General features: G+C 35.2%; 1 pseudogene across 1 annotated transcript; it reads right to left on the bottom strand.

Annotated features, from left to right (window-relative positions):
• Positions 1-1,127: 1,127 nt before the first annotated feature.
• On the bottom strand, positions 1,128-3,029 carry LOC149572999 (S-adenosylmethionine decarboxylase proenzyme 3 pseudogene; annotated as a pseudogene). The gene is made up of 2 exons (XR_016359635.1): positions 2,906-3,029; positions 1,128-2,805 (listed from the first exon to the last, which is right to left on the bottom strand). The product of XR_016359635.1 is annotated as an S-adenosylmethionine decarboxylase proenzyme 3 pseudogene (transcript).
• Positions 3,030-10,615: the final 7,586 nt, after the last annotated feature.

Consider the following 10,615-nt stretch of genomic DNA (forward strand, 5'->3'; position numbering starts at 1 on the left):
ATAGCACAAGTTATGGATCTCTTATGGAGTTCTATTTTGGCTTTGTCTAATTTTTGAGGTATTATCACAAATTTTAGTTTGTTGTTCACATCTCCCTCATTTAACCAAGTCTCTCTTAATTTGGTTGTCAATAGTTCACTTCTCTTGCTAGAATTTCCTTGTATGTTGCAAAAAGTGTTTTTCCTTTATCAAATACTTGTCGTGTCATACCATTTTGTATGCTAGTATTACTTGCTGCTTCTAACTCTTTTTCTAATTTAGCTTTGTCTTTGAAAACATTGTTAAAAACCATCTTGTTCGATAATCTCAAATTTTATTTTATTTTTTAAAGTTCTTTTGTGAAAGATAAACATGTGCATTCCTATCTTGGAGAAGGGCTCTTCCCACCATATTTTGAGGTTTTGTACTAATTTTGGATGTTACAATCACATTCACTCAAATTTGAATAGAGATTTGGGACCTACAAAGTCTTCTTTTATATTTAATTTGACTGGGTAGTGATCTGAAATAGGGGTTGGGTGGATTAGGGATGTGGAAAGAGTTAGATATTAAGCCATCCTTCTAATTAGAAGAACAATCTAAATCATTTTGCTATGTTTGTGGAGCCACTTCTCCTATAATTCTATGTGAAGTGTCCTTTGATCGGAACACAATCAATTAACCATTGTTTGTAACAAAGTTCTGAAAGTATTTCTATATTTGTATGATTCAAAATCCACCCGGTTCGAAATCCCACATATTGCACATTCCTCCTAATGACACATTGGCTTCCACAAAGTGTCTTTACATTGTTTGCAATATTTTATAAAAAGCATCTAATTCCTTAATGGTCAATGTGATTGCTATTAATATGATTTCATTTTATTTTTATTGTAACTACACTTTATCATGTGTCTTTTGTTAAAAAGTCCATAAATTTTATCAAACAAATACCTGCCAGAAGGATTATAAAAATTATAAATAACCCCTCCTGTAAAGCACTATAACAGCTATAGCTCTGTCCAATTTCACCTTTGTGAGAGTGCAAATTGCATAAAGATACATCCGTTCGGGCCAAACAGTAAACCCAAAATTGAAACCGAATGTGCAGAAGAAGTGAAGGTTTATCCAAAAAAAAAATCATGGTGTTTTGAGATCGCAAGCATTTCTTTGATTGACTACAAATGGCCATAGAAACAAGTAATGATTTCATCATATTTACCCAAAGAATGCCCATGGTTTTAAGCTGTTTTTGTGCATTATCAGGCTGAGTATTAACATCAAATTCAAACATATTATGCCCAGCAGGCCAAAAATAGTAAGGCGCGCTAATTTTTGTGCCGTACGAAGAGAATGTCCCACAGTAACTTGTCCAATGGTGATGAAAAATTTGAACATCGAGGGCCAAAAACTGGAACATCGACAGGACACTTGGTTGAGTTTTGTTGCAGAAAACCAGACACCAAAGCTCTGTACGATTCATATTAAATTCATGGAAACCCCACCACCACCTCACGTGAGCATCAGATTAGAATCAATATTTTCTTCCAATGTCTACAGCAGCCACCGCAGAAGAAGAGATTGCATCTGCCTGCAGGGAAGCAGCATCCATTCCGCAGCACTGTAATCGATAGCATTTGTTATTCTTATTTACCCCCTTCAAACTGCCCTCCTCTGCATCTTCCCCTGCCTCTTCGCCTGTCTCTGTCCCGATCTCCTTGGGAAAGAGCGGCAGCGGGACTAATTTGTGGGCGCTGCAATTTGTGTCGTCTTGCTTGCTGAACGTGTGAAAAACTTCCACCCCACCGGCAGGAAGATGGCGGCGGGTGGAGGATTGGCATTGGTAATTGGTGGGGCAAGGGAAGAGAGATTGAATGTGGCGGTTTGTGTAGAGAGAGATGGAGAAAGTGGAAGGATTGAAAATGGCGGCAACCCTGTTCAAGAGGTGCTGCATATCTAGAGTGGTGAGGTCGAAATCCATGAGTTCAAAACTTGCATAGCTGTAACCCTCCTCTGGAGTGACATGAATGGTAGAATAGCCCGTCCCCCCTCTCTCTATGCTGTTCATGGAGTACCCGCATGGATTGAAGGCGAAATCACAAATTTCACAGTTATCAAGCAGATTGTCAATGCCTGACGCCATTGTCATCTCATTGGAGGTCTTGTTGAAGAAATGGGCAGCTGCCCCTCTATCAAGATCTCTCATGCACACCTCCACCGTGTAGTTGGGCCCAAGCGACGCCTCCTCTTTTCTCACAGCACTATACACATGCCATCTCATTTTCGACTCTTGGTCGTTCCCTATAACATAAGATGCTTTGGTGATAAGCATGGGTAAGTGTTGGTCGAGGAATTCGACTTCTTCAGCGAAGCTACGGTGAGGGAATGGCTGAGCCGAGGAGAAAATGAAACTTCCCCTGCTGTATCTGCATCCCTTCACACTCAACCACATCTGAGCTGCGTGAGAGAGAAGTGGAGGGATTGCTTTCAGGAGTTGTGTGCTGCCGCATGTCTTTATCACCACTTTCAATGGGTAAATGAACAAGCTCGATTCTGATAGAACATATGAATCGAACAGGGCATTGCTCAGCCCGGCCACTATGCTGCACTGGGCTTCCCTCAGAATTGCCCTCAACTCTGCCACATTCAGACCTCGGAGCCCTAATGATTTCCCCTTCCATGCCTCTGCCTCTGCTTCTCCCATGAATTCGAACTCCATTTCCAGCCTCTTCTCGAACCCTTCAAAGGGCGCACCTTCTCCACCACCACCACCCATTTTATCAACCATTCCAAGTCTAGGGTACTTCAAGAAGGCTTTTTCACACACTGCACAGCACATGGGTCATTGTTATATACACAGCAAAAACCAAAAACCAAAAACTCTTCAATCTATGATTAAGGCACCACAGCTCTGTGGAATACTCACATTAGAGTTTACAGTAAGTAATATATCAGGATCCAATGTAGTACTTAGTTTCTCCACCACAATGCGATACATTGATGATCATGCACTTTCCTCTCTTCTCCATTACAGCATTGTCCTTTGCCCCTGAAAGGTTACCCAAACACACAGCATTATAATCTAAAACCGACAATATCAATTCAATGCTATACAATTATGGGCATTCCCTGTCAAAATACAGAGGTGACCCCAAAATCCTACTATTTTGTGGGTGTGGAGAAGCATTGGGGAGCTTAACAAGTATGATAGGACATGCATTGCTCATGTGCTGTAAGCATTCTTAGCACACTAGGTGAGAAAAGTAGAAACAATGTACAGGCAAAACCCGAGTGTTTTACATAAAAGAAAATGGCAATTAGAAGCAAGGTGAGCCTCCTGATTCACCACCGAGTAGCGCAGAAGGAATGAGCTCAACTTACCCACTTCCATATCCTCTAAAAACATCACACTAGGGCCAGCAAAAGCAGGAGGAAATCGCATAAAAACATAGGAGCAGTACAAGAGAAGAAGGAGCTGAAAAAGATGTAGAAGGGAAAGGGGCCAAAAGTTTGGAAACGGATTGAGAGAGAGGGAGAGGGGGCGTGCAATTGCATGGAAAAGAAAAAGTGATTTTGAGGGCGAGGACAAAACGGATAAGCATTGTGGACCTTTATTTGCCCTGCTCTCTCGCATGTCCAGCTTTGTAGCTACAACACCAACTTTGCCAACACAAACATCTCAGTGGATTCCGGCCTACATTGCCCAAATACCAGACAAACACAGTTTCAAAAAAGCAGCTAACAAGAAATTGTTGTACCTTTGGGTACGAATAAATGGCATGTTGTCCAAGTGAGTTGTTAGGGATGCGAGGAATGAGGTAGAGAAGTGGCGATTTATAGAGGAAGAGAGGGGCGCGCGTGCGTTGAGCAGGACAATTTGGAGGTCATGCTATGGGCATTTCCCTCCCCCTCCTCCTCCCTCATCATGCTCATGACGACCACATCATCACTCGTTTTGGGAAGGGTGTCTCTCAACATACAGCCATTGCTATCTTCACTCTGATTGCCCACACGTATCATCTTTCCATGCTCATGCCCCTGCGCTCCCCACATCATAACAAGAATAAATGCTTTTGCTTTTGCTAAATCCCTACACTTTTAGGGCTTAAATTTGAAGGGTCGACCATGCCTCTCATCAAATTAGATGGTTAAACAAAAGGAACATCAAAGCAGGTTCGTGGTCCTTGCACTACGATTTTGCAACCGTACTCTAAGGTTGCATGCAAGACTCGTAGCAGGGTATGACCAGACTACATCTTGAATAACCTTGGTGATGTCTCAAGACCAATTTCCTTGTTCACACTTGACTATCTAGAGATGTCACACTAGGACATAACTACACTGGAGAATAAGGGTAGTAGATACAAGACAATGTGTACTTGTATGATCAACATGTCTTAGAAGTTATAGATGGTCTCATAAAAAAAAAGATATTATTGATGTGACAGTTTACATAATAACTAACTGAGTTAGGGTAATGTGTGACATTTATTTAGATGAAAGGTTCTTGAAGTTACATTCTTATTGAAGATTTTAGAAGTTACTCCACTACATACTTTGAAGAAAAAAGCAAGGAAATCATGAGATAAATCTAAATTAGCTTATATAGGCTGGTCGAAAAGAAGGCTTTGATGTGTAGGATAAAGGTGCATATGGTAATCAATTATTTGCTGGTGAGTGCCTAAGAAATAGGATACTCTATATGTTTCATGCATCTTTGTGCATCCCCCAATATGACATGTACTAGAAAAAAATATAAAACTTCTCATGGATTCTTCTGTCAATTTTTGCTATGTTGAGTTTTAGAAGACATTCATGACACAATTACATATAGATTGTTTTTGGTGCTTAAAGAGTAAATTGGTACAAATAAAAATTAACTATTTGAACTTAGTTGTAGCCCAAATAATAGAGCACTCAATAGTACCAAGGTTAAGACTCGATGTTGTGGGCATGAAGGACAAGTTGGTTGTCAAGGTGCTTTGTGATCTTACATGAGTACTTTTAATAATTGTAGTAAATATAACCATACCTAAAGGACATTTGTGAGGTTTCACTTTTGTTGATATTACAATGGAGACTATAAAATTAAAGATTGCTTAGTATTTCTCTAGTAGATGAAATCATATAAGTCAATGTAAATGATCTAAAAGGGTCATGTTGTTATATATGTTTCCAATATGACTTGTCCAATAGGTCCTAGCTCAAAATAGCACACATTGAAGAGAAGAATAGGGAGTATAATACCATTGTGTGTATTGTAATCTCTTAAAGAAGCCATGATAGTGTGCGTAAGAAGAGGCCACTAGAATGGACCCATGTGAATCTATAGGCATAGAAGCTTAATTCCAACTCTAATAAAATGTGTCTCATATACCCAACATAGTACACCATGAATTATTTTTGTAAACACATTTTAGAGTGTCGTGAAGTAGATGTAGGATACATGACTTTAAAGCTTATCAATGATGGAGTTGTTTTTCCTAAATTCAATAAGTTTTTGGAAAAATTGGTGTTGCAAGATGATTCTTGAATTTTCAAAACTTGTGCACCTAAAGAAAGCAATAAAGCCTAGGTAATCTATGCAAGATAATCTAGAAATGCATTAAACTCTTTTATTCTTCTGCTTACATGATATATTAGTGAGCATTAATATAGACATAAAATGTCTCATGAAAGATATTGGGTAAGCCATGGGTCAGCTTGTGCCATACCTATCATCCCATTTCTTTTATATGAGCACTAATATGAGGAATTTACCTTTGGATTTCATAAAGGATGTGGAAATTGATATCAATGGATTCTATTTTAGTATTTAATTTAAACCCATTAAGATGCAATATTTAGAAAATAATCCTAGCTTGTCGGAAAAATCCTTTCTATATTGTTGAAGGTTGAGATGAGGTTCTAGTAGAAATATATGAGTTTTCAAAATGAGGAATAGCGAGTGAATTATATGCACAAAGAATACCATGTGTTAAGAGCATACATAGTAAAAAGACCTCATTCATATGATATTACACAAGTGTAGTGAAACCAATCTATCCTATTTGGTAACATATCCCAAAAATTTGATTGGATTATTTTTATTTCTTTCAAAAAAATCATAAATGTGTCCTATATTATGTATGGAGATAACCACAAGTAATCATTAAAGTAAATTACATTAATTCTAAAATCTCCCAAGTACATAAGTCTAGACACTATGAAGAACGATACGTTATCTAATTCCATAATGTAGTGGAATAAGAACCAAAACCCTCAATTTTAATTGAAAAAGTAAAAATAGTCTAATTAACCAAGCTACCACATAGAAAGATGATTTTATCAAGTAAAATATACATATAATTTTTTTATATCTTGAATCCACAACATGATTCATCAAAGCTCTAATTGTTGGCAGGTAAGGCATTAAACCAACATATTGAATAAATTTGATCCTCTATACTTGTTAGTCCACAAGAAAACATTCAACCAATAATCTAAAAGTATAAATTTAAAATATGACTATTGATTATCTTTTATCCATTTATATTTATTCACATACACATGCATGGCCAATTTATCAATTGAACAACTTATCTAAGATGAATCTTTTCCATGATAAATGCTTGAATTTAATAAATCATATAAATTCATTCACATCTTTAAAATTCTTTACAACACATCAACTTAATCATACATAAATAACACAAGGCACACAAGTAAAAAGAATGTATAATCATTATTGTCATTGATATAAAGGTATCTCGAAGATTAATAAAGCATTGAGTTATTATCATGATATATCAAAACATTTGAGAACAATGAACTATAGAGTAAAGTTATGTTGGATAAATAATTATAATGATGTTCTAGTATTAGTAGTTTTTGATTGTCTATCATATTTGGAAGGCTCAAAAATATCTTTGGTAGATTCTAAGGTTGCTTAATGATATTATGCACACCTATTTAGATTATCTTGGTGCTTAGCACCACCTCTTTTTTGCTATATAAAGTTATTGGTTGTAGTTTGACTTATATTTGAAGTGTCATCCATTCCTATCTTGAAACATTTTGTCATATTTGGTTAAACAAGAAAAATCAAAATAAGATTAAGCATTCCTTCAAATGTTTTATAGTTTATCAAAAAATGACCAAGATAGTCACTACAATTTTGCACCCATTTATAAGATTGTGTATGGGACTAGGAGCGAGTTATGATCTAACTAATATCTTGACTAACCTAGGTGATATATCAAGACCAAATATGTTATATAAATTGACCATATAGAGATGTCATACTAGAACATATTTGCACTAAATTTTAGTAGATGCAAGATAATGTGCCCATGTATGATCAACATTTTGAGTCATTCTTAAAGATAATAAAAGTTATAGATAATTTCATAAAGAAAGAGTGGTTTATCAATGAAGTGATAATGCTCATCTAAATTAAATTAGTGCTTTGTATGACACCCACTTAGAAAGAGCTTTTGAAGGCCACACTATGGTTGGAGATTCTAGGAGAAGAATAATCATATAGAGAATATAGGGAAAATGGAAATTTAAATCTAAAGTTACTTGTTGGGCAATATAAAAGAAGGGGATCTCGTGATGTATAAGGTACTAAAGTTAGAGGTATATGGAAATTAATTAACTAGTGGTGAGAGCCTAAGAAAGAGGATACTCTATGTATTGTGTAGCTTTGTGCATCCTTCAATGCACCTTAACTAGGAAGTACATAAAACTTCTTATGGATTAATAAAATAACTATTGGGAGTGTCCTTCAATTTTGGGCATGTAATGTACTAGAGGATCACTCATGACACTAGTGCTTATACAATGGTGTAACCTCTTTAAGATTAAATTGAAAAATCAATAATGACTATTTGAGCTTATTTGTAACCCACATAATAAAATAACCAATATGCCAAGGTTGAGAGACTAGATTTTATGTGTGTGAAGGATAGGGTGGCCACATGGTTAATTTTTATAATTGTAACAAATAAGACCATACCCAAAGGAAATATGTGGCATATCCATTTTCTTGATGTTATGATGGAGGCCATAAAATTACTGATTGCTTAGTATTTATATAAAGAATAAAATCAATGAAGTCTATGTAGATGATCTAAAAGGGCCATGTTGATATCCCTCTAAAAGATTTATTTTTTAGGTCCTAACTAAGGTGACATACATCAAAAAGACAATAATAGAGAGTACTATACCATGTTGCATGAAGTAGATTCCCATTAGAGCATACATAACCTATGTAAGAAGAGGCCACAAGAATGGAAATATGCAATTCCATTATAGCAACAACCAAATTGCAACTCTATTGAGATGTGACACAGATTCTCTACCTAGTACAACATGAAGTTGATAAAGAACCCTCTTTAGAGTATGATGAAGTGGATGTAGGATTCATGATTTTGTTCAACATCTCCATGATGGATTCTCTATTTCCATTAATTCAATATTTTGTTATAAATATTAGCGTTGTAAGATAGTTCTCAATTTCTTTTCACCTCTACATCCAAACAAGGAAACACTAGCTAGGTAATGTGCATAAAATAATATAGATATGCACTAAATACTTCTACTTCCATTTTATATTAGTGAACAATACTATAAAGATAACATTTATCACTAAAGATACTTGGTTCTAGTCATGGGTCAACTTTCACCATACCTACAATCCTATTTCCTCAACATGATTAACAATCTAAGGGAATTGCCTTTGGGCTACATTAACAATTTTTAGACAAAAGTCAAAGAAGTATACCTTTGTATTGAATTCAAATTGATTAATATGAAACACATAGAAACAAATCCTTCCTTGTTGGTAAAGCCTTTCTATTTTAAGCGACCTCCATTAGAAAACTGTGACTTTTTGAAATGAGGAATAACAAGTGACGACTTTTTGCACAAGGCATACTATGTTGAAAACATGCATACCAAATAAAAGGACCTTGATAATATTCATTATAGATAACTAAAAGTATATTGGGCCCAATCAAATGCAGTTTTTTAACATATCCTAAAATGGAACTAAAACAATTTTATTCCTATAAAATGATTAGTACAAATATTCCCCATACTTTGTATACACAAGTGAGCATTGTAGAAATTATGTTAATTCTAAAATATCTCAAGTACATAAATCTAATACAAGATCAAGAACCACATCCTTCAATGTCAATTAAATAAATTACAAGTCATCTAATATGTAAAAATAAAGCAATAGAAAAATTGTCTTCTCAAGAATAATATATACAATAATTAACAAATCATGCAACCATTAATCCAAAAGTGTGGAGGATAAAAACATGATATATATATTTTAGTCCATTTTTATTTTACTTATAGACACATATGATCAAATCTATAAGTTGAACAACTTATCTAAGAATACTTTTTCATAATTTATTTTTATGTTCATTAAATCATATTATCCAATTATATCTTTAAAATTATTCAAACACGTTAGTTCAATCAAACAAAAATAACACAATTAGAAAAGTAAAAAGAATATATATAATCATAACTTGCATATAATATGACTCCCTTGACTGTGTAGTAAGATTAACTACTAATGAACATTTGGGATCACATGAAATAATTCCAAATGATTACTTCTTTCATTTCATACTATAAGAACACTCAACATTCAATTTAATGTATCTTAACAATGTATCATTTTCTCAAGGTAGAATGACATGCATCCTATACTTCAAGTATCTTCTTGTCTTAGGACAATCCCTTATTTTAATACATGGAGTCAACTTATAGTCACAAGCTATACATGAACACAAATACACAATAACAAGATTCAAGTAGGACATATCTAAAATAGGGAAAAAATAATAACCCTTTGATAGTAGAATACCAAATAAACTAATTCAAAACACAATCATGAAAATAATGTAACACTCACGTAGCTCAATAACTTAATACAACACATCCAAAGGTGGTCCAAACCAAGCTAAATTTTGTATACCAACCATGTGACATACATCTTTATCAAGTATCTCAAATAAGGAAGATGTCTAACTAGATTAACCATAAAGCATGCTATAGGGTAGTGCACACCCTAGCAGATTGGAGTACATAGGTTTAAAATAGATAATCTCTTATCTCTAGTGATGGAAGGTGCCCAATAATGTATAAAAAAAATTAAAATATCTACCATTAAGATCGGTAGAGACTATGTGACGTGATGCCTATTACCTATTTTGCCTCCCGCCAAAGTTTGAATTCAAACACTTGAGCCCTCCCAACGGTCATCTTCCATATTTAAGTATTATTTAAATAGCATGGAAATATCAAAAAATAAAATGAATAAACTTATGGTATTTCTTTTATTTTTTTTCCACTGGCCGGCAACTTTTTGCACTGTCAGATCTTTGGCGATCCACGGTGGGCACTTTCTCGCATTCTCAAGATGCACTACCTTTAAACAATGCGGGGAAGCCCCTTTGTGACGCATGGTAGGTGGGTCCATCTCTTCTATGGGTCACAAGGTTGGCGAGCTACTGGTGAGTTGGCAGTTCGATAAGTGCCTGCTTTCCTGCATTTTGTCTTTTGTTAGATTTTTTGATGATGCAAGCAAGCGCCCTGGTGACACATGTCCTAATGACGTCACATAGGATAC

The sequence above is a fragment of the Cupressus sempervirens genome, chromosome 2 (assembly GCF_028749045.1).
Source record: "Cupressus sempervirens isolate cs-2001-9-10 chromosome 2, ASM2874904v1, whole genome shotgun sequence".
Taxonomy (NCBI): domain Eukaryota; kingdom Viridiplantae; phylum Streptophyta; class Pinopsida; order Cupressales; family Cupressaceae; genus Cupressus; species Cupressus sempervirens.